Source organism: Bubalus kerabau, chromosome 1, assembly GCF_029407905.1.
Source record: "Bubalus kerabau isolate K-KA32 ecotype Philippines breed swamp buffalo chromosome 1, PCC_UOA_SB_1v2, whole genome shotgun sequence".
In the NCBI taxonomy this organism is placed as follows: Eukaryota; Metazoa; Chordata; class Mammalia; order Artiodactyla; family Bovidae; genus Bubalus; species Bubalus kerabau.
In genome coordinates this window covers 197,583,335-197,609,052 of record NC_073624.1, presented here as the reverse complement: position 1 = coordinate 197,609,052, position 25,718 = coordinate 197,583,335, and the positions used below count along the sequence as shown (strand labels likewise).

The window sequence follows — 25,718 nt, the reverse complement described above, 5'->3', positions numbered from 1 at the left end:
GACTGTGTCCTCATGTACTTCCAGGGATCTTCCTGTCAGTTTAGATCCTCTTTCATCCTAAGGGTAGTCATGGAAATGTTCTAGATGCCATCTGAGAACTGGATCATACATTTCACCAAATACAAATCATGTGTACCCTGAGCCTAGCCTGAAAAAACAAGGAACAAAGTTGATCTACCTTGAAAAACATGTTTATTCCATCATTGTTCCTCCTGTTTAGATAGTGATGAATAATTGCTTTGGGGGTTCATTTTTTGTTTTTGTTTTGGGGGGGTTCATTTTGTTTTACTTGCAGAGATATAACTTTACAGTTAATTATTCCTCAAAATAAAGCTCCAGGTCTTAAAAACAATGAAAAAATCTTACTATACCTGAAGTCAAGATTTTGACAAAAATAGATAAGTCTCCTTTCAATTAGAGAAGTATTTATAGTGCCTCCTTCTTAATTATTTCTATTCCTAGTTATGCATTTATATTACTATGTGAAAGTCATTTGAAGAAACAGCTGTATAAAACTAAGACTATCACAAACATTAAGGATTTCTTTAGCTATTTATATTTCAGTATGTAGATGTAGCAATATTATAACTAAATCCTTGCACCTATGTACATAAATACTATCAGTTAAGCTATATCAGTCCAGGAAATTGGCTGAAGTCTGTTTTCATAGGTCAACTAAAATTATGTGGGAATATCGCTTTCCTCTATGAAATTTAGCCAACCTTAGAAATACTTTCATAAATGTTAATTGCCCACCAAATTTCTAAAATCCTCTAAAGTCTCACCTCAATGATTTTGGCACTTTATCTCTGGAAAATATGTCCTGCTCTTTTTATATATCAGAGAGAGATATTTGCTCTGAATTTTCTCTGTTTTTAGTCCCAGCATGATGATGGTGTTGGCTTAAGCCAACTCATTTATTGGTAACTTCTCCATAGAGAGATATCACGGCCACCACGCAGGCTGGGAGCATTCCAACCAGTGGAACCGATTGTTTCTAAGTACTAATTCTTTAGTTTTTAGGGTTTTGGTGAGTTGATTGTTAGTCATTCTTAAAAATTGTTATGTAAATTTACAATTCAATGAATTATAATGGAAAAGAGGTAATACATCAAAACACCACTTCTGAATTATCTCCTATTATCTTTTTGAGGTTATTTACGAACGATATGTCTGTAGGATGGAAATATAATGACGTGCTATTTCATCTTCTCAACTCCATGTTCAGGGACATTGCCTGGCCAGCTTAAAATTGGCCACCACTGGAATCAATAAAATTATAATTTAGCAGCTACCTACCCATTCCCTCCCCCATACACTCATCCTTTCCTGACCCTAAGAGTTGTTGAGCATTTATAAACACATTGAGCAGCTTTATATTTAAAGTTAATTGGAGCAGGAAAAAAAAAGCCCCATGACTTCAACCTCTCCTACCATAACACAGGCATTATCATTACACAACCACACAGAAATGATCTGCCCATCCCTTCATTCATTCATTCAATACATATTTACTTAGTGCTGTTATATACAAAGCACTGTGCTAAACACTGCTGTATGGAAGCAGATATACGTTACACAACTCAACATAGAAATGCTTCATAATGGAACGAACATGTGCTTTGGATTCAAAAGGACCTGGAGCCCGAACCCAGCTATGTAGAATGACTCAACTCAGGGCTTTCCCGCAACTACTGGTTTGAGCATCGAAAGTCCTGCATGCCAGGAAACATTCTGCCCCCCAGGAAGTGATTTTGCCCTGGACAAATCAAAACATTTGATGTTAAACTGTGACACTTAATGGTTTTAAAAGCTTAGTCTACATACTTTCTCTCTCTGAGCCTCAGTTTTCCCTCATATAGGGAAAAGAAAGCCTATTTTCAAGACTGGTATGAATATTAGAGTCATATGGGTACCCCATATAGGAGTGTGCCCATATATGTAGGCACTTCGGAAGACTTCTCACATGTGTAATAAGCTCAGCAAGAGGTTTTCTGTTGTTACTATTCATAATAAAATGCAGAATAAAAAGGTAAAGAACTTTTTTTGTAGGAGTTGAGATATAATTGTAAGCTCTAATGGAAGGTTTTAGAATGGTAAGATGAAAAGCAGTGTCTGATTTTGACCCTTAGAATACAAACTATGCTTACCCCATTATCAAACAGTATCCTGCCTGCTGATGCTGCTCCATCATTTTCCAGAATCTGACATACTGATTTTCAGGTCCTCTCCAACCTTAGCATGGAAACCAGGCTCCTCCTTCACACCTCCAGGCTAACTGGCTCAGGGCCTGCTGTCCTTTAATGTCTGCACCCCTCAGAGTAAAGCAGGTATTTAAATTCCGGTCTCTGAAAACCGTCAGTAAAATGGTGTGTTCAACTTGCATATTGGTAGAATAAAGTTCACTGGGAAAAAGGAAGGTATAATACCTACACTGCAGATTTTCAGGGAGGCTTAAAAGGTATGAAACGTTCCCAAACATTAGTAGATACTCAAGAAATGCTAAATCATATTTCCACCTCTGCTCAATTGTTTTCCAAAGTCTAAGTAGCCAATAACATGTTAAGCATTGAGTATATTCTTGATATTGTTAAAATGTGAAAGCCTCTCAGGTAATGATGTTATTAGGCCAGAAAACAAAGGTTCGAAATAAAGATCTTGAAAAGGAAAGAAATATAACGTTTTGCTCTAGGGAGATGAAGAACTCCACAGAGAGGCTGATTAAAATACCCACCGTGGGAATTTACAACTATAAATGGAATGTAAGTAAAGCATTACTGTTGTTTGAAAGCCTTCTGCATATGTGGGTACAGACGAAATTTTGAATAAATGTTGAAGTAAGACACATATGCAAACATTCATCGATCTCACTGCTTCAAAATAAGGCTTATATTGTTTACCACCTTCCTTCAAGGGAAATTACTCTTATTATTCTTATTTTGTGCTTGATACTACACAATTCTGATAATAGATGCTGAAAGATCACTCTTCCTTTGGGGAAAATGTGAGAAAATGGAATGAATCCTTGGAGAAAACATTTGGTGACAAGTTTGCAGATCTGGTGTCTTAGCTACCCTCCGGGATGGCTTCCAATGATGTTTACCTTCTGGCATTAACACACATCTTTCTGCAGTCTCCTCCCACTCTGAATCAGATCTGCTCTGCGTGGCCAAGAAGAACTGTACAAGTGACGGTGTGTGATTTCTGAACCTAAGTCATGCAAGAGGGGTTGCCAGATGAAATACTGTATGTCCAGTTAACTATGAATTTCAGAAACCAACAAAAAATTATGTAAGTTTCTCCCTAATATTGCATGTACCATATTAACACTATACAATTATCTATTGCTTATCTGAAACAGAAATTTAACTGGGTATCCTGTATCTTTATTTGCTGAGTCTGGCAGCCCTTCTCTGGGGTGCATTTTATCTTCCATCTTTTTCTCTAGGATTGTTCATCTCATGAGCATCTTAAGCAGCCTGTGGGCCCATGTGAAGAGAAAATGAGGCCTCCTACCACTGGTCAGAGCCAACTTGCTGCCCAAGTCAGAGAGTCATCCTGGAACCATATTTTTGCTTCATCTATCTCTTTGCCTCGTACTGCTCACTTCTGTATGCCCTTAGCTCTAGATTATGGGTTCCATTAAAATAGAGACATACTTGTGTTTGATCCTTATTATGTAAAAGGAGCCAATACAGCACAGCACAGGCACTGGGCCAGCTTCAGTTTTTTTAAAGAGAGTAAAACAGGGCTCTGAGCCTCACTTTTGATATCTGTAGAATGGGATAAAAACAGCGTCCACCATAGAGCATTGGGTGAAGAATGAATGAGTTAATAGTCTTGGAAATGTGCACAGTACATAAGAAGCTCTCAGCATACATGGGAAGAGTGTTCCTTTATATCAACATTTTACTTGTATCATAACTACCTGGAGGATTTGTTAAGACTCTGATTACCAGGCCCCAACCCCCTTAGTTTCTGATTCCAAGGGTCTTGGTGTGGCTAGATGATGCGGATGCTGCTAATTTGGGGACTGAGCCACTGCTTTGGCTTAATGCTTTCGATGACTGTGGCAATGCTGCACGAGCACCTTCTCGTTTCTCTTTATAAATGATTCGTGCTGGTTAGGCGCACAGCTGCCAAGGGTGTGGAGCCTGATTTCTCTTAACACAAGGAGGCACAGAAGTCTCTGATTTATTTCTGGCTATAATCAATATCTCTAGACCGAGGGATGCTCTATACCAGCAGGAAGCCTGAAATAGTAGAAAGACAGCAGCCTCTGTTCTAAATTCAGAGATGCGTTCTGTTCAAAAACTACCATTTTTGCGGATACCTACACCTAGTCTCAGTCTGCTTGAAAGCTAAGTGGATACATTCAGCTGAAATCTTCACTATATTCCAATGTGGGAAGAAATTTTATAGTAAATAGTCAACAATGGTGCAGTGAATCAAAAACAAACTTTTTTTTGTCTCCTAAGTGGCACAGGTCTAAAGCACTTAACAGACAAACCTAAAAGTCATTAACCCCTTTTCTAAGACACAAACTCATTCCCCAAAGCAGTATAGGAAAGGAAAAACTTTTCTCCCACTCTCTTAAGATTCTTTAAATGGGTCTTGTGAATTAAACTAAGAATGACAGGTTAACAGGAGAAAAAGCATACAAATTTTGCCAACATTTTTACTTGTATGAGGACTTCACAAAAAAGAAATAAAAACCCAAGGAGGTGGTCAGACTCAGTGACTTTTTTTTTTTAGTGACTTATGTATCATTTTAACAAAGGACAATAAATTTTGGAGAATGATAGACAAAGGATAAGAGGGATGAAGTTTGGGCTTCTCAGTTCAGTTCAGTTCAGTTCAGTTGCTCAGTCATGTCCAACTCTTTGCGACCCCATGAATCGCAGCACCCCAGGCCTCCCTGTCCATCACCAACTCCTGGAGTTCACTCAGACTCACGTTCATCGAGTCAGTGATGCCATTCAGCCATCTCATCCTCTGTCGTCCCCTTCTCCTCCTGCCCCCAATCCCTCCCAGCATCAGAGTCTTTTCCAATGAGTCAACTCATCGCATGAGGTGGCCAAAGTACTGGAGTTTCAGCTTTAGCATCATTCCTTCCAAAGAAATCCCAGGGCTGATCTCCTTCAGAATAAACTGGTTGGATCTGCTTGCAGTCCAAGGGACTCTCAAGAGTCTTCTCCAACACCACAGTTCAAAAGCATCAATTCTTTGCCGCTCAGCTTTCTTCACAGTCCAACTTTCACATCCATACATGACCACTGGAAAAACCATAGCCTTGACTAGATGAACCTTTGTTGGCAAAGTAATGTCTCTGCTTTTGAATATGCTATCTAGGTTGGTCATAACTTTCCTTCCAAGGAGTAAGAGTCTTTTAATTTCATGGCGGCAATCACCATCTGCAGTGATTTTGGAGCCCCCAGAAATAAAGTCTGACACTGTTTCCACTGTTTCCCCATCTATTTCCCATGAAGTAATGGGACCGGATGCCATGATCTTAGTTTTCTGAATGTTGAGCTTTAAGCCAACTTTTTCACTCTCCACTTTCACTTTCATCAAGAGGCTTTTTAGTTCCTCTTCACTTTCTGCCTTAAGGGTGGTGCCATCTGCATAGCTGAGGTTATTGATATTTCTCCCGGCAATCTTGATTCCAGCTTGTGCTTCTTCCAGCCCAGCGTTTCTCATGATGTACTCTGCATATAAGTTAAATAAGCAGGGTGACAATATACAGCCTTGATGTACTCCTTTTCCTATTTGGAACCAGTCTGTTGTTCCACGTCCAGTTCTAACTGTTGCTTCCTGACCTGCATACAAATTTCTCAAGAGGCAGGTCAGGTGGTCTGGTATTCCCATCTCTTTCAGAATTTTCCACAGTTTATTGTGATCCACACAGTCAAAGGCTTTGGCATAGTCAATAAAGCAGAAATAGATGTTTTTCTGGAACTCTCTTGCTTTTTGCTTCTAGGGGCAGTAAATTTGGGGAAGGTGACTAGGAATGTATGGTAGATAAGGATTGTTCTGTAAGATTTGTTATGCGTATTCAAATTGTTTGCCATGTTAAGAGTCAGAAATTTTTCATTTAAATACACTGCGAATAGCTATCTTTCAATTATTAATGTGTTAAAGCCTTTTCAGTGGTATATGGTCAACAAAATTTTCTTAGTTTCATCCTTGATAATTTACACATCCTTCTGCCATTCCTTCAGACAGCATTTATGAAGCAGCTTCTCTGTGTCTTTGTGCACACAGTGATTATTTAATAGTGCCTATTTAATCTAAATTATAACAGGTCTCACTAAATACTTCTTATGACCATCAACTTTAACATTTTGTGTCTCTTGGCTTTAAAAATGTAAGCCTAATTTTCAATATAGTAAGTAAAGTAAATTTCCCTTCATTGCCATCATTTCTTTAAGAAGTAAGGGTTAAAAATGAAAATCTTTGTTTTTAGCAATTATTTATTGTTTGGGGGAAAAAAAAATTAGGAACTTCTACAAGGAAAACCAAAAATGTAAACTGATGAAAGTAAAGAGAAATCTAAATTATGATTTATACTGTTTATGAAAATGACAAATGCTTTATGAAATGAAGTTTGGTCATCTCTCAATGAATACAGTAAGTTAAGCAAATTTTGCATTAAGAATGAATCATAATAAGAATTTTCTATTGTGACACTGTAAGATTTTAATGGCATTTGTTTTAAAGCAAGTCGGAATAGAACTGGTCAAGTGCCAGAGTTGTTTGCGATGACAAAGTGCTCACAAATTGTTTTGAAAGAAAACACTAAGTACCAGTTTTTTGCTTTGAAACAAGTTTGTGTAAGTATTAGACATAGTCCAGTATCTGTAAGTCATCTTTTCTGATCATAAACTTAAAAAAAAAATTCACTTTTCTAGTTTACGCTTTTTAGCTCTTTCTAAATTTTCTACCTATGTTCTTTGTGGCAGCAAAGAGTTGAGTCATATATTATTACATTTTTAATTTTTTTAGGCTGTAATATGTGGCACGCGGGATCTTAATTCCCCAAAAATTGAACCTGTATTCCCTGCGTTGGGACCTGGGAGTCTTAACCACTAGACAGACAGGGAAGTTCAGAGTCATGTATTATTTCTGTTACTGAAACATCACTCCTTCACATGCTTTTATTATGTAAACATGGAATGCTTTGTTGATTGTTGTTGTGTAGTAGCTAAGTCTTGTCTGACTTTTTGCAACCCCATGGACTGTAGCCTGCCAGGCTTCCCTGTCCATAGGATTCTCCAGGCAAGAATATTGGAGTGGGTTGCCATTTCCTTCTCCAACTTTGTTGATTGGTTTAAGCTTTTTAGTTCTTCCCACTGGTAATAAAAATATGATTTTTACTTCCCTGGGCTCCACATTGATTTAACAAAGATAACTGCTGTTAAAATTATAATTGCCTGCATTTCAAGTAATGTTATTTATAATATGATCACACAAAATCAATGAGAATACAAATTAATATTTTCCATTTTCAAAAATGAGTAAGATGGCTGCCAATTTTCAAATAGCAAAACATGTATCTTCATTTGATTAAAGAGTTCTAGAGTTCTATTTATGGATTGAAAACAAAGTAGAAAACCAAGGGAAGGAATCATTTATTTCTGAGGGCTTTAATTTTCCTTCTGATTTGTTGACTTACTCATTTTAAACTTGTAAACATGAGCCATCTCCAGGGCTAACCCCAGGGTCTGATGCTTATACAAGCTGGGGGACTTTTTTAGGAAAAATGTCTAAGAAATATTCTACTTTTTCAAAATTTACAGAAATAGATGATCTCAATAACACAAATTTAGGGCTCCTCACAAGCTGTGGAAGGGGCCCATTCCATCATGCAAGTGATGAGTTTGAAGTTTAAGCTTCATTCTCTTCACAGTAAATCCACCTCTGGACTTACGTACACAGCAGAACCAGGACATCAAAAGTACAATACGGGGACATCCCTGGTGATCCAGTGGCTAAGACTCTGTGCTCCCGATGTAGGGGGACTAGGTTTGATCCCTGGTCAGGGAACTAGATCTCACATGCCGCAACTGAGACCAAGTACAAACAAAAATAAATAAATACGAAAAAAAAAAGTACAATGTGATTGATTCATGTAAGGCTTGTGGAAGTAAGTTTTACTTTTCAGTCCTGTGATGAGAAAAAAATCATATGTCCATGTTAGTGGACTGGTAAAAGACCTTTGCTAAGCATATGGTAGAGAGCTTTGTGGGATCACCACATAACTGATGTGCTTATATTTACCAAGAGGACTTCTTTGTGACTGACCACTATCATCTTTATTTTTTAAAAAATATAAAAAAATTAAACAGCTGTTAGTTTTCATTCTGTTATGTGATCATCATCTAAGATCTTCAAACTTTTTGGTTTTATCACAGAACAAACTACTTTATTTGATCACATTTATGGCCAAATAAGTAATAATACAAGTTAATCTGTACTGTAGGCAAAGAAGAGAAAAACCAACACTTACTATAATCAAAGATGAAAGAAAACCTTAAATCCTATGGGATGCAGAGATGTCACAGAAATGGTGGAACAGTTTCATAGCAAGGGTGGGCATCCGTTATAAGCAGCAGAAACCATTTCATTACAGATAGGAACATCAATGTTCTATTCTAACCAGTAGAAAAGTTTCATTAAAATAGCAGGTTCCTGTGAAGGGACTCATGGATGACCATTTGAAGAGTTAAAGAAAGGCTACATTATTGTAAGAAAAGGCTGAGAAATTCACACTAAAATCTGAGTTTTAATGTCAATGGTTGTCAAAGCGTGGGCTTTAGACCAGTGGTTTCAGCTTCAGCCCAGAATGCTCACATATGTAAGCTCTCAGGCTCCACACCAGTCCCCTCAGATCTGGAACTCTGGGATGGGGCCCAGCAATCTGCTTTAACAAGTACCCCCTTTCGAGGTAGAGAACCAACGCTCTAAATTACAAGGAGCCACGGAAGGTTTCCGAAAGCAATGAAATGCTTATAACGTGGTGTTTCTGAAGATTAAGCTGGCAACTGTGGGTGAGATAGATTGGACAGAGAAAGGATTGGAGGCAGGAAAGTCTATTTTTTTTAAGCATAATGTTTTAATCAGCATAATATACATAAATTATAATAGCTACTGCTGAATTCCAAAGCTGTTCTTTGTCAGAGTTTTAGCATCTTCATTTTATGGCACCAACATATTACATTGTGGCAGTATACCTTACTGAGCCCGCTTTAAATTATTTAACAATCAATTAAATGCTTCCATTTTATTATCGTAAAAGCTAATTTAATGACTTGCAGCTAGTAACTGGTAGGAGGAAACTCCATCTTTTACACAAAATACAATAAAAATTCAGCAACCTTATAAACACAAATCAGACAGATAGGAGGACCGTTTTTATGCAATGAATTTGGGTGTTTTAAGGGAGTTTTAAAAGAGACTCTCCTTCCCTAGACATAATAACCTCAAATAAACATGTGTGAACTTGCAGTATTATAGGATATTCAAGAGAGACCAGGGGTCAGGGAGAGGCTGAAGAGGGGAGAGCTAATGGCTATTCTGAGTGGTGAATGAGCAATCGAGGGAGCAGAAGAGTGACAAAAAAGAAGAAAAATGCAGCCAGAAAGCATAAAAGAATATGCCTCAAAAGTCAGTCAAATCCATCAGCGGTTGGGTCCCTGTGACTCAGGACCTGATCTGGCTCTAAGCGCCGGGTAATGAGTACCACCTACGACAGCCCAGCTGCAGAGAACTTATGCTCCTGTGCCTCAGGGCAAGAAATGACTCTAATGCTGCTGGACGGCTGCCCTTTAAGTGTTTTCTTAAGTTTGAAATCTTGGCACTTTTTATAGACCCATCCATAGAAAACCTGCTGTGTGAGAAACACGCAGAAAATGTACTTATGGAACTCCATGTGTGAAGCGATATTGTTTACATAAGGCTTACACAATTTGAGAATAATGCAATTTGACAGAAGAGACAGGTTGATGAAATGTCTGTGGTATCTTTTCTTTTTTTGGCATTATAGTTGAGTGGGTAGAATATAACCATGGGAAAGCCGAGAGCTGGCCTCGATTCCTGGCTCTGTTACTGACATCCTGTGTGATTCAGGACAAGAGACACAGCTTAAACCCCACATTCATTATCCAGGAGGACCTGAGGGGAGACGGGTGTAAGGGTTGGTACAGGGCTCTCCCACTCTTGTTTTTCATCAGATTAGGAGGTTATCCAGTAGATAACATCCAAACCACATGTGCCCCTGCCAATCACCCCGCAGGTCAGGCAGTAAGAAAGAGAGCTTTTCATCAAGGCCAAACCTTGAATATTGTTAGTGTTAGAACTGCGTGGGACAGCTGGTCATGGAAACAGGGTAGAGGCCTGGGAGAATGTGATAAGAAAGGTTTGGAATGGGTCAGACTGAGCATAAGTTCCCTCAAAGAATGAGGCAAGCTGCAAGGGCCCGAGCCACAGAAGAGACCCAGAATCAGAACATATATGCGGGTTCCACAGAAAAATCAAAGCAGTGAGATAAACTGTGGAGGTCGTCAAAGACCAGAGCCCAAGGTAGATAATAATAATACTCATTCACATATGTCCAGAGCTCACCATGTCCCAGGGGCAGATCTTAGCATCTGGACTATATTAATTCATTCAATCTTGGCAACTCACCTTAGGGGTAATGGGTTTGTAACACCCATTTTATAGATGGAGAAACTGAGGCACTCAAAGACATCACTGGGCAGTGGCTCAAAGGCTAGGCATGGAGGCAAGCTGTCTATATGCTTGAATTTCACAGGAATGAAAGAGGAGCAAGAGGCAGAATTATAACTACAAATCAGAAATAAAGCACACAACATAAAGGTTAACTTTCTGTTCCAATCAGATGCCTCCTACACCTACCCTCCCATCAGGGTGCTAACCTATCACAGATTGGAAAGGCAAACAACCCAGCAATTTGCCACATCTTGCAAGCCTGAGAAAAGCAGTTGCCTGAATCTGTTTTACCACCGCCAGCCTCCTCTATCAGCTCTGATGCTCTGCCAGGCCCGGGAGGCAGGGGGTCAGTGGCCTCTGTGCCAGGACGAGAGAGTGGGCTTGGTCAGATTGCAAAACCACAGCCTTAACACAAGCTCTGTGTTTATTCAACAGAAAATGAAGTGGAAAGTTTGCAATTATGTAGCTTATTTGAACCAAGGAATCATCCAAACTGGTAATTTGACGCTTAGCCACGAATCCAACGGGGGAAAGAGCTGAAGATGTTCACTGCACAATATAGAGGAAACATCCACCCTGGCACACAAGCACACAACTCTGCTTGAGTAAACTGTAATTGGAAAACCTTCACTTGGATAACAGAGTCACTGAGATTCTTTTAGCTAAACTGTGTTTTAAGAAGAGCTCATCAGTGGACAATTTTGAAAAATAACACTATGATACTCTGCAAATTTTCACAGCACTTGCAGTGATATTACAAGTGAAGACTTTTTTTTTTTTTTTCAGAAAGAATATAACCCACAAGGATTATGCCCTGGAACACTCTATTTTTCTATTAACTACTACTTCTGAAAAATGCCAATTGCCTTTCATATGAATATCTTGTTTTCCCTTCCTTACAAGTGAGAAAAGAAAACTCAGAGCTTAAAAAGAAAACTTAGAAAACAACAAGTCCCTTGAACTTGGGATCAGGCCCTGGAGTGTCATGAACTGTCACATAAGTTTTGGTGAGAAGTCTTGAGTTGATTAGAGCCATTAAACCAAGGAATTATAGGATGGAAATGGAGACAGTCACATAATTAGAGGTTACGGATAAGAAAACTATAGCTCAAATATCTCTCATAAGATAATTTACTCATGAAGCTGGGATGAGTCTACTCACTGAGATGAGTCTATTCTTTCCACTATCATTTACCCTTACTTCACTATCCACAAGACTGAATTATTTTTGTAAATATTTATGAAGTGTTTTTCTCCTACATATGAAATAACTACCAATACTCACCTTTCCTATTTAAAAATGCATGGGAAACAAAAGAATCAAAATCAAAGATTTGTATGCCCATGTTCACAGCAGCATTACTCACAATAACCCAAGTTGGAAACAGCCCAAGTGTTCAGAGACAAATAATAGATTAAAAAATGTGGTATATATGGGAAATGGAATATTATTCAGCCTTAAAAAGGAAGGAAATCCTAATGCCTCCTATAACATGGATGAAATTTGAGGATGTGTATTAAATGAAATAGCTATTCACAAAAACACACATACTGTATGATTCTAATTATATGAGTTCCTTCAGTTCAGTTCAGTTCAGTCGCTAAGTTGTGTCCGACTCTTTGTGACCCCATGAATCACAGCACGCCAGGCCTCCCTGTCCATCACCAACTCCCGGAGTTCACCCAAACCCATGTCCATTGCCTCTGTGATGCCATCCAGCTATCTCATCCTCTGTTGTCCCCTTCTCCTCCCACTCTCAATCTTTCCCAGCATCAGGGTCTTTTCAAATGAGTCAGCTCTTCACATCAGGTGGCCAAAGTATTAGAGTTTCAGCTTCAACATCAGTCCTTCCAGTGAACATCCAGGACTGATCTCCTTTAGGATGGACTGGTTGGATCTCCTTGCAGTCCAAGGGACTCTCAAGAGTCTTCTCAAACACCACACTTCAAAACCATCAATTCTTCAGGGCTCAGCTTTCTTCACAGTCCAACTTTCACATGACACTGGAAAAACCATAGCCTTGACTAGATGGACCTTTGTTGGTAAAGTAATGTCTCTGCTTTTTAGTATGCTGTCCAGGTTGGTCATAACTTTCCTTCCAAGGAGTAAGTGACTTTTAATTTCATGGCTGCAATCAGTGATTTTGGAGCCCCCAAAAATAAAGTCAGCCACTGTTTCCACTGTTTCCCCATCTATTTGCCATGAAATGATGGGACCAGATGCCATGATCTTCGTTTTCTGAATGTTGAGCTTTAAGCCAACTATTTCACTCTCCTCTTTCACTTTCATCAAGAGGCTTTTTAGTTCCTCTTCATTTTCTGCCTTAAGGGTGGTGTCATCTGCATATCTGAGGTTATTGATATTTCTCCTGGCAATCTTGATTCTAGCTTGTGCTTCCTCCAGCCCAGCGTTTCTCATGATGTACTCTGCATACAAGTCAAATAAGTAGGGTGACAATATACAGCCTTGATGTACTCCTTTTACTATTTGGAACCAGTCTGTTGTTCCACGTCCAGTTCTAACTGTTGCTTCCTGACCTGCATACAGGTTTCTCAAGAGGCAGGTCAGGTGGTCTGGGATTCCCATCTCTTTCCGAATTTTCCACAGTTTACTGTGATCCACACAGTCAAAGGCTTTGGCATAGTCAATAAAGCAGAAATAGATGTTTTTCTGGAACTCTCTTGCTTTTTCGATGATCCAGCAGATGTTGGCAATTTGATCTCTGGTTCCTCTGCCTTTTCTAAAACCAGCTTGAACATCTGGAAGTTCACGGTTCACGTATTGCTGAAGACTGGCTTGGAGAATTTTAAGCATTAGTTTACTAGCGTGTGAGATGAGTGCAATTGTGCGGTAGTTTGAGTATTCTTTGGCATTGCCTTTCTTTGGGATTGGAAGGAGTCAAAAGCTATGACAAACCTAGACAGCGTATTAAATAGCAGAGACATTATATTGCCTACAAAGGTGCGCCTAGTCAAAGCTATAGTTTTTCCAGTAGTCATGTATGGATTTGAGAGTTGGAACATAAAGATGAATGCTGAAGAATTAATGCTTTTGAACTGTGATGTTGGAGAAGATGGAGATGAAACCAGTCAATCCTAAAGGAAATCAGTCCTGAATATTTATTGGAAGGACTGATGCTGAAGCTGAAGCTCTGATACTTTGGCCACCTGATGGGAAGCATTGACTCACTGGAAAAGACCCTGATGCTGGGAAAGATTAAAGGCAGGAGAAGGGGATGACACAGGATGAGATGGTTGGATGTCATCATCGACTCAATGGACATGAGTTTGATCAATTTCTGGGAGTTGGTGGACAGGGAAGCCTAGCATGCTGCAGTCTATGGGGTTGCAAAGAGTCGGACACAACTGAGCCACTGAACTTAACTAGAGGAGTCAAAGTCATAGAGACAGACAATATTAATAGAATGGTGTTTTTTTGCAGGTTCTGCACAGGAGAAAGGAATGTTAAATGGGTATAAAGTTTCAGTTGGAGGAGATGAAAAAGTACTGAAGATGCATGATGGTGATTTTTTTTTCCACTCAGTACTGTGCCACTCTTTGTGACCCCATGATCTGTAGCCCACTGGGCTCCTCTGTCCATGGACTTCTCCAGGCAAGAATATGGAGTGGGTAGCCATTTCCTTCTCCAGGGGATCTTCCCGAGATGGGGATCAAACCTGGGTCTCCTGAATTACAGGCAGATTTTTTATTGTCTGAGCCACCATCATGGTGATAGCTGTAAACAATGTGGATATACTTAATACTACTGAACTGTATACTTAAAAATGGTTGAAATAAGTGAATGTTAGTTACACAGTCATGTCCGGCTTTTTGCAATCCCATGGACTGTAGCCTACCAGGCTCTTGGAATTCTCCAGGCAAGAATGCTGGACTGGGTTGCCATTTCCTTCTCTAAGGAATCTTCCTGACCCAGGGATTGAACCTGGGTCTCCGGCATTTCAGGCAGATTCTTTACCAACTGAGCTACTAAGGAAGCCCTTAAAAATGGTTAAGATGATAAATTTTATGTTAAGTGTACTTCATCACAATTAAAAATAATTAATTGAAAAAACCCAAATTACATGGGAAAAAGTAATCTGTGATCTATGTGAAAAGATTGACAAGGCTCTTATAATTGTGTCACGGTTTCAGTCTCTTAAAAATTATGCCTTGTAAACTTTTCAATGTAATATTTTCATGAAAATAATACTTTAAGCATAGCAAACTGACCTATAAATAAAAAGTGAATATGTTCTTGACCCACTTCAGCATGTACATTGTAGATATATTAAATCTATTTAATTAAGGGGGGAAGATTAGGAGAGCATTTGTTTCAGTGAACAGAGAGCATAGAGGTTTCAGAATATGAGGACAGAGTTGGTGCTTGCACTTTAATTGTGTTTGCGTACATTGTGAACAAAGGTGGTAAACGTACTGTTGAACAAAGATTCAAGGAATGACATAGTTTATCCTGAGTTTTTCCACTGGCAAATCAGCAGGTAAGAAATTCTAACAAGAAAGCTGGAGACTTCTTACATCTATGCCCTCATGGTAAGAAAATAATACACTGTGTGTATTGCTTTAACAAGGGACCCACAGAATAAGAAGAGATGATCACAAATGTAACTTTTAGTGAACATGTTCAACTATTTTGTCAATTTACTGGAAAAATGATGTAATCTTTGTTTAAGCTTATTTCAAGGGTCATTGTAAATATTAGCTAATTGTCGTTTTTATTTTGGTTGGGGAAATATTACATGAAGATAAAGTATTTCTATTGTTCATTTCAGTATTTTGCCTGGAATGGAGATTTCTGATGATTAATAATAATTTAAAAAAATGTCTTCTTAAGTGAACTTTTAAATTCAGCTTTTCACAATTTTCTAATACAAGGTTAAGCTCTATTATTCTTTCTTCAGATGCTTAGATCTATACTTTAACATATCTGGAGGTGAATTTGGCATAAAACCAACGTTTTACTTTTGTCAGCTCTGCAGAGTCAATATATCATATCCCCAGAAGAGGAGGTGCTTCAAACATCAGTAAAAAAAACTGACAGCGAAGTGCTAATTCCAGAATTGTTCCAGTTGTTACTGACATGTAGACCGGAAAGGACTGAGACTGATTGTCAGATGTCAAGCCAGTTTCCACTACTGACAAATGGAAACCTTCACTGTTTCACTTGTAAAGAAGGGCAAACTGATCAGGACACAGAAGGTCAGGAAAAAATATTAAAAAAAAAATGATTATGGCACCTTTTCAGAATATTTTTAATCCTACAAAGGAGAAAACAGATGTCTAAATAAAAACAAAAAGGATGCTTTAAGGGTAAATGAAAAACAAAGAAAGGTTTAATTAGTAAGAGTTACATTTCAGCCTTCCTTCATCTTTTACTGAAAGAAACACAATATCCTCACATTTGTTATGTTGCTATAGACAGCTGGACTTCTACAGGGTCATTTTCTCTGGGTCTGTGGGCATTTCCAGACAGGCATAGATTCCAGCTCTTGGCTTTGGTTCCAAAGAAAGGTAAGTCTGTATCCCAACGTTATGGGTTGTCTTCTGTGTCTGATTTTGATGGCTTCTATAGATACACTCCGGAGAAGGCAATGGCAACCCACCCCTGGAAAATCCCATGGACAGAGGAGCCTGGTAGGCTGCAGTCCATGGGGTCGCTAAGAGTCGGGCACAACTGAGCGACTTCACTTTCACTTTTCACTTTCGTGCATTGGAGAAGGAAATGGCAACCCACTCCAGTATTCTTGCCTGGAGAATCCCAGGGACAGAGGAGCCTAGTGGGCTGCTGTCTATGGGGTCGCACAGAGTCGGACACGACTGAAGCGACTTAGCAGCAGCAGCAGCATAGATACACTCAGACATGTTTTTCTTTAAAAGAGGCTTTTGGGGTTCTTTAGTTACGATCTTCCTTTACCTTTCTGAACACTTCATGGTAACTGGCAATGCTGGTTACTTAGTGGAGTCCAATTTTCTCACCTTCCTTCCTAATAGAACCCTGATTTTGTTTGGGGGAAAATTGTCCTGTTGAAAAATGTTCTCATCAGACTTTATCACACCCTCCTCACCATCACTCTCACTACTTTCCATCCAACCCCACTTTGTAGTTAGAGGTGGCCATGCGGTGGTTTGGGCCACCAATATGTAAGTGGGAGTTGCTGGGTAGAGCTTCTAGGCAGACACCTTAGAGATGAACTTAACTCAGCTGGTGGCTGCCCTTGGCCTTCCCATTCTTGTTGGAAACGGGCTATGAAGTTGGGGTGGAGTAGCCATCTTTGCACACTTTGAGGGCTCCCCCTGAGGATGTGCTGAATAGAAATGGAAAAGACCCTGGATCCCTATTAGCAGACTGGGACCACAATATCAGCTCAGGACCGCTTACTTCCAGACTTCCGGTTATATTAAAATAACGACAGTAATGATAATCACGCTGCCAATTTGTTTAAGGTCTCTCCTTTCAGCTTCCTGTTACTTACAGACAAGCTTACTTCCTATTCATGGGAATATTTTAGAGCAGAAAATTCAAAAACAAAATACACTAGAGCCTTTAGTGAATGGTATTTCCCTAGGCTAACTTGCTTAATCATGAGGATGTTTAGTTAATATACAAATTATGAAGCTTCAAATAATTGGCTCTGATCAGCATCCTCATTATTACCATTAAAGAGATTTTTATTCAGAACTCATTTGCATGGGAAGCTTGCCCAGCTATTTACCTGGTGAATGGTTTTCCATATTGGAAGCCTCTTACCAGCTTAGAAATCACTAAGGAGTGTCTACAGTCTTCAGAACAATTACAGCATGAGTTTTATAAATGAGTGACTTTCTTGGAGGTGCCACAGCACATTGAAGCTGTTTTCATGAGAGTTATTCCAAATGATCTTTAACTGAGACTAGCTATTTATGAAAACTTGATATGACTTAGTATCTTTTTATATTAAAGGAATTCAAAGTTGTCACATTATTATATGGTTTGTAATAATATAATTCTTATCCCAATTCATATATACTTTCTTGAGTGGGACAGAAAATGATGGAGTTACAATGAGCAAGCTGGGAATTTCTTTTCACTCTAGGCATGCCCATGGGTGTTTTCACACTGTGAATATCATCCGTTCTATTTCTTAAAGAAGGAAAAAAAAATGTTGAGAACTGTTTTATACACATAGAACAACCCTCCCTCCCCCAGTGAGTACCTTTGGCAGCACCCAGGCAGCCGATGGGAGCTCTGTTCTAGTTATTCTCCATAGGCATGGGGTGTGTGTGTGTGTGTGTGTGTGTATGTGGGGGGGGGGTGGTGGTGGTAATAACCCTTTAGGGATGCATCATTACCTCAAGAGTGAGGTTTTATTTTTACTAGAAATGGTATCAAATTAAAAGTTGAGAAAAACGACTATAGAGGCTTCATTTAATATCTTTCTCAGCTTATGTCCTGTTTAAAAGTTGGCAGTATTGGCCTGAATCTTGGCTGAATTGAGAAGTTTCATGAGGCTGTGTTCAGCCTAGTGATGGGGTGGGAATTGAATGATTGTCTTCCTGGCCTTTGGGAATGGCACCCCATGTCCACGGGCACCCCCTTACTTACCCTTTTGCTTATGAGGGCAGTTTGGTTGAAGTCATTCCCATTAGCCTGTGTAAACAACCTTGACGAGTTCTTCTGCATTGCCAGCACATTTGGGCATTCTATAAATCTGTATATATTTCCAATCTGTATTAGCTGGGATTAGTTTCAGCAGTAAACAATAGTAAGGCCTCAAACAGCAGTGGCTTAAACAATACAAAAGTTTAATTCTCTTTTCAGTTCAGTTCAGTTCAGTCGCTCAGTCGTGTCCCGTTTTAAGTAAAGTAAATCTGGAAGTAGTGAGTCAAGAACTGGCATAGTTCCTTCTAGTTTTCTGGTCCATTTCCTTACGAGGGTTTTTATTTTTATATTCTGTATAGCAAGACAAGGAAAGACGGAAAAAAAAAAAAGGCTCAGTCCCTGCCTTGTAAGGAAACTTTCTGTAAATATTATATAAGATTTTGATTTTGTATCACTGGCCAGAACTTCATTACATGGTCACATCTAACTGAAAGGGTGGCTGAAGAACAGTTCCCTATCTGCATTTATAAAGGCACTCAGATAAAGTCAGGATTTTGTTACTAAATAATAGGAGAATGATTACTGGGAAGCGATAGCTGTTGTTGCTACCGTTGCAAATAATTGAAACTAATGGTATGGCTATTTGTAAATGCACTGATTTCAACATATGGGCTGTAACCCTTGTCCCATTTAGCACCTGAAATGCTTTCTCCACTTCCAGGGGATTTATGGAAGCCAGATGGTGGCCAGTTACGAGCAATAGGGATTTAAGTTTTCTCCACTGCTTTTGTTTATCTTGATTCTGTAGATCAAAGAGCTCTAATTTATCTTTTTTTTTTTTTTTTCCCCTCCCAGGCCCCATTCCATTTAGTGGAATTGCTTTTCAGATAGAATACACATCTTCATCCCCTGTCACATTGGATGCCTGCTTATTTCTGAAGATTATTAGGGTGCTCTTCCAGTATAGATTCCTTTGTGGGAGTAGCTCGATTCCAGTAGCTCGATCATGACATGTTCTAAAGAGCTCTGGCTTTTAACTAGAGAAGGGAAAAAAAAAGCCAAGCCAGTGAAAAGTAGTAAAAATGTGTAATATCTCCTAGCTGGAGAAAGAATACACCTTAGGGATTATCAGTAGCAATTTTTAGGCATAGGTGACCCTCTTATTTCAGAAGGAGTGGTGATATCCTCTTTGTTCATTCTCCAAGAGCCAGAATTCTAGAGTACTTCCTTAGCCAGCGATTCACAGTGGTCCATCAGTGAGAAGTCATAATAGGCTAAACAATTGGACTGTTTAATTCTACATTTCCTGACTTCTAACTGTAGATTTTGGTATTAAAATACTTTTTAGCAGTGATTCTATTTCTAGAAGGAATAGGATTTTAAGAAAAGATTAAGATTTGAAGGAGTGATAATTCTGAGAGTCAATATGTATACCTATCAAGACAGCTTTTAAAAATTTCTTTTTCTCTGATTCATTCAACCACTGAGAGAGTCATGGTTGCATAATTTATTTGCTTTTGGACATTTTTGATAAAACAGCACATTTTTCATTAGAATGGGACTTTAAGAGATTTTGCTATCTTAAAAGATTAGCAGTCTTTGTATTTTGTTGTTAAATCCATGAGATTGAGGGCACCATGTTGCCACAAGAGTAGAGACATGTTTAAACAACTGCTCAGCAATTTCTATATGGCTCTCTTTAATTCAATTCAATGCAGTTCACTGCAATAAATCAGTGAAATTCAATTTAGTTAAATACTTATCAATTCTATGGAGGGGGTAAAAAAGTACCATTTTGTTTAGGACATACATGTATATGCACCAAGAGAAAATATATGAGGCAGGGTACATCTCAATGGGTACATCTCAATGGGTACGTCTCAACGTCCTGTCCTGTCTCATATTTTTTCTCTTGGTGCATATACATGTATGCCCTAAATAAAATAGTATCTTTTTATTCTCTCCATAGAACTGAAAAGTATTTGAGGCTGGGCTTTCCTGGTGGCTCAGATGGTCAAGAATCTGCCTGCAAAGCAGGAGACTTGGGTTTGATCTCTGGGTTGAGAAGATCCCCTGGAGAAAGGAATGGCTATCCACTCCTGTATTCTTGCCTAGACAGTTCCACAGACTGAGGAGCCAGGTGGGCTACAGTCCATGTGGTTGCAAAAAGTCGGACATAGCTGAGTGATGAACACTTTCACACACACGTCTCAATGCCAGAGTGTTTGTAATAGGACATCATTGTATCTGTATCATAGTATTTATTTTCAGTTGGATTTGTGGAAAGGAGTCCCCGAAAGACCATCAAAAGATTGCACCTGATGGCCTACCTTACGTACATCATATTCCTTTGCAAAGGTGAAAATCTGAGTATAGAGTTATTTACAGAGAAAGAAGTCAGTACACGATCAAAATCTTATTTATACGTGCAGAATATCATATATAAATTAATGTTAATGGTAGTTGTCAATAGTTTAGGAGATTTTAGTGCTTTTATTTTCTCTCTTACACTTTTCTGCACTGTTGGAATTATTTATAATGAAGCTGCATTATTTATCTATTATGAACGTATAAATGCAGCAGATGACATTTTCCATCATTGTTAAAGGAATCTGGGCATTAAATTAATGATGTCTTAGAAGTAGGTCACAACGGTCACTTACTATTTAGCTTTGTTCATCCTCTTTTTTCATTATTCTACCCACTTCTCTAAGACAATTGAGAAAAGAAGAACTACTAAAATAGGTGTCATATGGTGAGATGGTGGCATAGGAAGATCCTGAATATGCCTGCTCCCATGGACGCAGGTAATCTACAGCTACATACAGAACATTCTCTCTGAAAAACATCTGAAAACTGGATGAACAGAGTCTCCACAACAAAGGGTAAGAAGACTGCAATGACATGGGCAGGAGAATCAGAGATATGGCCACATCAAGGGAAAAAATGACAGCCACGGCAGTCCGCAGTTGGGAACAACCAGCAAGATATGGTTAATTTCCCTAAGGAGCAAGGGATTTGAGCTCTATATCAGGCAGCCCAACTCATAGCTCTTGTACAGGAGAGATGAGTCCCTCCAATATCTGGCTTTGAAAGTCAATGGGAAACACACACAAGAAAACTACAGGCCCGCAGGGAACCAAAAACCCACTCTTAAAGGGCTCATGTGTAAACTCATTTGACCTGAAAAACAGCACAAAAACATCATATTGAAAGTGCATGGACCATAGGTGAAGGGGATCTACTTACTAATACTGAAACATCTGCTAGAGAGGCAGAAACCTCTCTAGCAGGGATGCTCCTGGACACCGAGACACTGGAGGAAGTCATTTTTCGTGATTGCAGGCTACCTTGCTAATACCAGCACTGGTGGGCAACGTTTTGGAAATCTCCATCTACCTTGTTAGCACCAGCTGGTGAGGCTTGCTGAGAACCCTGTGCACCCCTGCACCTCGGCCTGGCCTCACAATATGTTGGGTGATGACTCTACCCACTAGTGCCTGGCAGCCACTCGAGCCAGGTCTCACAGCTATTCTGGGGGCCAGCCCTGTCCATCAGTCTCCAGGAGTCACCACCCCCTCACCGCAAAGCTCACAGGTGGAACTAGTAGTAAAGGATGCGCCTGCCAATTCAGGAGATGCAAGAGATGGGGGTTCGATCTCTGGGTCGGGAAGATCCCCTGGAGGATGGCACAGCAACCCACTCCAGAATTCTTGCCTGGAGAATCCCATGGAGAGAGGAGCCTGGTGGGCTATTTAGTCCATAGGGTAGCAGAGTCAGACACGACTGAAGCGACTTAGAATGCATGCACAGGTATGGAAGAGACAGCTATGAACATTGTTGGGGGGAATCCTGATCCGAGGAATCTAGAAGTGATTTACATTCATATTTTTCCATAAACATTTTAGGTTTCTCCTATGGAAAAATTTCAGAAAGAAACCAATGTTCAGGCCCCTGATCTTAGCTTTATATTAGAAAAAAATGGCAAATGAGTGTTAAAACATTTGAGATTAACATGTACAGTTTTTGGTGATTTCTTGTTTTAACTGATATTCTCAATAATACTGGTTCAACAAACAGTGCATCCAGAGAAAAATGTGTTAAGTAAAAGGATTATAATTCATTTGTGACATGTTTTTGTTCTTTTTTTTTTAATCACAAAGAATGACATTTTAAGCTTAACAGGTGCCTAACAACAGCAAAAACTGTGAAGGTGTTGATGCAGACTTTGCTGATTCATGCTAAAACAACTTCTCTTACAACTCTCTCTCAGTGAATTTTGTAGAGGTAGGTGTTTTTTCATTTGATCTTCTCAAGAAAATGGAGAGTAAAAAATAATCATGGAACTTAATGAGAACATGTTTCTTTGGGTGTCTTGCAGAGCAATGAAAGTCAATTTCTTGCTTCTGAGTGCGTACCCTTCCTCTGTATATCTGGGCTTTTTGCACAGTAGGGACTCTTTTCCTAATGATGTCTTCATTCTTTTGTTCAACTCCTTGCTTCAGTTTTCTGAGGTGGAGGCTTCTGTGGTTCTAGACAAATCCTAATGCCACATTGCTGTCAGCTGCTCAGCACATCCAGCTCTCTTCTGTCTCAAGAGTTCCCAAATGCTGTTGCCTCTGCTGTTCCCTATGGCTTTTCCTCATAGTGTTTGCCCCATTAGCTCCCTGTTTTCATGAATGTGCACATTAGTGGGAAAAAACTGTAAGCACCTACGCCATAGGACTGCAGGGAGGGGAGAGGGACTGGGAATTAATTTTATCACCAATGGCCAGTGGCTTAATCAATCATATCTATATAATGAAGCCTCTCCCCGCCAAAAATTCAGGGAGCTTCCATGTTGCTGAACATGTGGTGATTGGGGGGAGAAGCTGGCTAACTCAGAGAGGATGAAAATGCTGCACAGTTTTCTCATACACTGCACGATGCATCTCTTCCTTTTGAGTTATCTCTTATATAAAATTCATAATCTAGTAAGTAAAGTGTTTCTTTGAGTTCTGTGAGCTGCTCTAGAGAATTAATCAAACCCAAGGAGGGTGTGGCTAGAATCTCTGATCTATAACCAGTTGGTCAGAAGCACAGGTGACAACCTGGACTTGTGACTGGCAACTGAATTGGGGGGAAGGGGGCAGGCTTCTAGGAGTGAGCCCTTAACCTGTGGGATCTATTAAGTATCTCCAGGCAGACAGCGTCCAAACTGTGTTGAATTGTAGGATACCCAGCTGGTGTCTGAGAACTGCCTGATGTGGGGAAAAACCTGTACATCAGAACTGGAGACCAGAATGGTTAGCTGTTAACACCGATACCAGGGAAGATTTCATTTCTATAATTTCTTCCCTGATAAGAACAAAATAAAAGGTCTCTTATAGTGCTACTTCCCATCATTGCCTCAAAATGTCCCAAGTTTCTCTTATGAATTTTTTTATGTGGGCTAGCTAAAAAATTTGAAAAATGAAACTAAGAACATCTAAAACTGATTCCTGATCAGTCTCATCAGGTGTCACTGCTGAGCCCCTGTGTGTTGCTAACCACCATCGCTGGTCCATCAGCCGTTTCCCCAAGGGGAGTCCAAGTCTTAGTGTTGATTGGCTTAGTCCCAGGCAGTGATGTGTATGGTAGCAATTCACATCATGCTGTGCTATCCAAAACTTTTTGAAGGTGCACTTTCTATAACAACTCAGTCAGAAAGTCCAGCAACCCTGTGCTTGTCCCAGACCTCTCATGCCCAAGTCTGATCATGCAGAGAAGGCTGCACTCATAGAGCAAACAATTCTGATTGTTACTGGCTCCACCTCTTTGTTTGAAAGGGAGTTTGGTATATTGGCTAATAAAGAATAGGAAAGTAAAAATAAAAAGCATTACTGCTCACATCTACTACAGGCACAAATCCTGGATATTTATCAGAACAGTAAGTAAAGGGCAATGCCAATCAATTTCAGATTCAGGTCCCTCTCTGTCATTCTTAGTCCTGAAAAATTTCCAGAGGCTTGAACAAAATAGTAACCTTAATGAATTTCAGGAATATGACTTTGTGTGGCTTTTCCTTTCACAGTCTGAAAGGCTCAACAATGGGCTTGTAAACAAACATCTCAGTAATGCTATAAACTCTGTGGTTTGACTAAAAATGGATGACACTATGCTTTTAAAGTTAAACATGGGGGATTCTCTGGCACTTCAGTGGTTAGGACTCGGAGATCTCACTGTCAGATCCCCAAGTTTGATCCCTGGCCTAGTAACTAAGATCCTGCAAGATGCGTGACATGGTCAAAAAAAAAATAATAAATAAAGGTACCCATGAAACTGGTCACATCTAATATATGGCCATGCTTGGTGCGAGTGTGATGGTTATGCTGGTGAAGGTAATGATGAATCCTTTAGCTTTGCTAGGTAGGAGTCAAATTGTTAACTGGAATTAGAAGAAACTTCAGAATTTTAAAGACAAAAAATGGAGGAAATGGAAGACTCACCGGAAATGTTTAAAAGAAACAGAATTTGCTGCCTTCCAGTTAATGATTTGAATCTTGCCCAGCATCCCTGAAGTCATCAGCATCCTCTTCATCAACGTCATTATCATTGAATTTCTCTCAAGCTCACATTGCAAATGTCTGTATAGTAGGTGCTTTGGTGCCTTCTATTGCTCTACATCTTGGCTTATTTAGAGCTTGTTAACGGTGTCATCTCGTTTTTAATTGGTCAGCTGTCAAAAACCTGGAGAATACTGAATCATCTCCCTGAGCAAAAATTGGTGCTTCTCCGCTTCAAACTTGAGTTTACTGTGAGAAGAAGACAGAGGCACGTCCTGCCGGGAAGTGGTGTGGCTGGGACAAGTCAAAGGCCTCCTCAACCCACTTTCGGCTCTTCGTCTCATCAGGGTGATTTGCCTGTCACTGTCCACATGGTGCCCGAGGCGCAGGGTTAGTGCTGCTGGTGATGAAATACCCGACAGCAGCGGCTGCAGCAGTTACCTGGGAGCCACATTATAGTTGCAGTTTGCTTGGATGGATGGATGGGAGAGACTGCAGGTCAACATCAAGTTTCCCGGTCAGACTTGTCAAACACAGGACTAAAAATATGTCATTTAAATACAAGCTTTAATAATCTTATATCTATACACCCCTGAATATGCCCTTCTGTTACTGTTTCTGAAATTTTTACTCTAAGAACTCCTTCATGAGATTATGTTTCACATGAACCTCACTTTCCTCTAGGTGAAGCAGGTTTTCCTCAAACACTATCAGTGATAGGGAGAGAGAAGGAAATAATGATTAAAGGAATATAGTAAAGGGATTTAAGGGTAAATTAAAAAAAAAAATGAACTCAATTAGTAAAAGTAAAAACAGGGAGAAGAGAAAAATGGAAAGGCGTACTGAAAGCAGTAACATGTAACAAA

General features: G+C 39.5%; 1 pseudogene; it reads right to left on the bottom strand.

The window, feature by feature from the left end:
* LOC129625685 (elongation factor 1-alpha 1-like) overlaps positions 1-24,896 on the bottom strand; it is a 49,671-nt pseudogene extending 24,775 nt beyond the window's left edge.
* Between the last annotated feature and the right edge of the window lie 822 nt (positions 24,897-25,718).